We start from the raw sequence: 2,035 nt of genomic DNA, 5'->3' as shown, positions 1-2,035 counted from the left end.
TGGCACATCCATTTTTTCTCTCTCAAATAAAAACATATTTTGTAAAAAATCAGAGAAATCTTGGGCTAGAGAGATGGATTAAAGTTAAGGCACTTGCTGGCAAAGCCAAAGGACCCAGGTTCAATTCTCCAGTACCCACATAAGTCAGATGCACAAGGTGTCACATGTGTCTGGAAGTCCTGGTATACCCATTCTCATTCTCTCTATTGATTTGCCTCTGTCTCTCAAATAAATAAATAAATAAAAAATATGGACTGCTTCATGAATTTCCATGTCATCCTTGTGCAGGGGCCATGTTAATCTTCTCTATATTGTTCTAATTTTAGTATATGTGCTGCTGAAGCGAGCAAAAATAAATATATTTTTTAAAAGTCAGAGAAGCCAGCTGGGCATGGTGGTGCACGCCTTTAACCCTAGCACTTGAGAGGTAGAAGTAGGAGGAGTGCCATGAGTTCAAGGCCACCCTGAGACTACATAGTAAATTCCAGGTCAATCTGGGCTAGAGTGAGACCCTACCTCAAGAAGCTAATCCCCCAAAACAGGTAGTGGAGAGCAATTGAGGAAGACAACCAAAGTCAATCTCTTCCCTCTACATGCATGTGTATGCACATTCACACGTGAGCCCACATGCATACACATGTGTATGTGTACCACACGCACAGAAGAAAATGTCAGGGCTGGAGGGATGGCTTATCAGTTAAGGCACTTGCCGGAGAAGCCTAAGGATCCATATTCTACTCTCCAGATCCCACATAAGCCAGATACACAAAGGTGAGGCAAACACAAGGTCATACATGCCCACTAGGTGGTGCAAGTGTCTGGAGTTTGATTATAGTCACTGAGGCCCTGGCACACCAATTCTCTCTCTTTCTGTCTTTCTCTCTCTTTCTTTCTAAAAGAAAGAAGGAAAGAAAACAAATGGCAGGCAATTTTCTCTGATGAACAAAAAGACAAAAATTCTCAATAAAATTCTTGCAAACTAAATCCAAAAACACGTTAAGAAGGCCAAACACAGCCAGGCGTGGTAGCACAGGTCTTTAATCCCAGCACTTGGGAGACAGAGGTAGGAGAATCACTGTGAGTTTAAGGCTAACCTGAAAATACATAGTGAATTTCAAGTCAGCCTGGACTAGAGTGGGACCCCTACCTGAAAAAAAAGAGAAGATGATTTTTTTTCTTTTTTTAAAATTTTTATTAACATTTTCCATGATTATAAAAAAAATCCCATGGTAATTCCTTCCCTCCCCCCTAGAAGATGATTAAACACCAGGATGATCAAGTTCGTGTCATTCCAGGAGTGCAAGAAAGGTTCACCATGCATAAACCAATACATGTAATACACATATAACTAGACATAATGACAGTAATCACATCATATTGATCATCTCAATAGATACAGAAAAGGTCTTTGATCAAAGTTCAACATTCTTTCATGATAAAAGCCTTAAAGAAACTAGAAACTGGGCTGGAGGGATGGTGTTTGTCTCAAAGCCAAAGGACCCAGGTTCAATTCCCCAGGACCCACGCTAGCCAGATGCACAAGGGGACACACATGTCTGGAGTTTGTATGCAGTGGCTGGAGGCCCTGGCGTGCCCATTCTCTCCCTTTCTCTTTCTCTGTCAAATAAATAAATTTTTTTTTTTAAAAAAAAAAGAAACTAGAAACCTGGTATGGTGGTTCAGACCTATAATCCCAGCACAGGAGGATTGCTGTGAGTGTGAGGCCAGCCTTAGCTTTAAATAGTAAGTTCCAGGCTAGCCTGGCTTTCAGAGTAAGACCTGTCAAGGAAGAAAAGGAAGGGAGGAAGAGAGGGAGGGAAAGAAAGGAAGGAATATATCTCAACATACTAAAGCCTACATATGACAAACCTGTAGCCAACATTATACTAAATGAGAAAAACCTTGAGCCAAATCATGAATAAGAGGTTCACTCCTAGTTTTATTCAGTACAGTGTTTAGTCCAAGGTCCAGCAAGAAGGCAAAACCAAACAGACAAACAACAACCACCAGGAAGCTAGGCATGGCGGCGCATGCT

The 2,035-nt window shown here is 41.3% G+C and overlaps 1 non-coding gene across 1 annotated transcript; it reads right to left on the bottom strand.

Moving 5' to 3' along the window:
• Window positions 1-243: 243 nt before the first annotated feature.
• On the bottom strand, window positions 244-350 carry LOC123460399. Its single transcript, XR_006636964.1, has one exon. It is a non-coding gene; the product is annotated as a U6 spliceosomal RNA (small nuclear RNA).
• Between the last annotated feature and the right edge of the window lie 1,685 nt (window positions 351-2,035).

This window comes from Jaculus jaculus, chromosome 4 (genome assembly GCF_020740685.1).
Source record: "Jaculus jaculus isolate mJacJac1 chromosome 4, mJacJac1.mat.Y.cur, whole genome shotgun sequence".
NCBI lineage: Eukaryota > Metazoa > Chordata > Mammalia > Rodentia > Dipodidae > Jaculus > Jaculus jaculus.
Note: the sequence above shows the minus strand (reverse complement) of the source record. Positions and strands in the feature narration are given on the sequence as shown.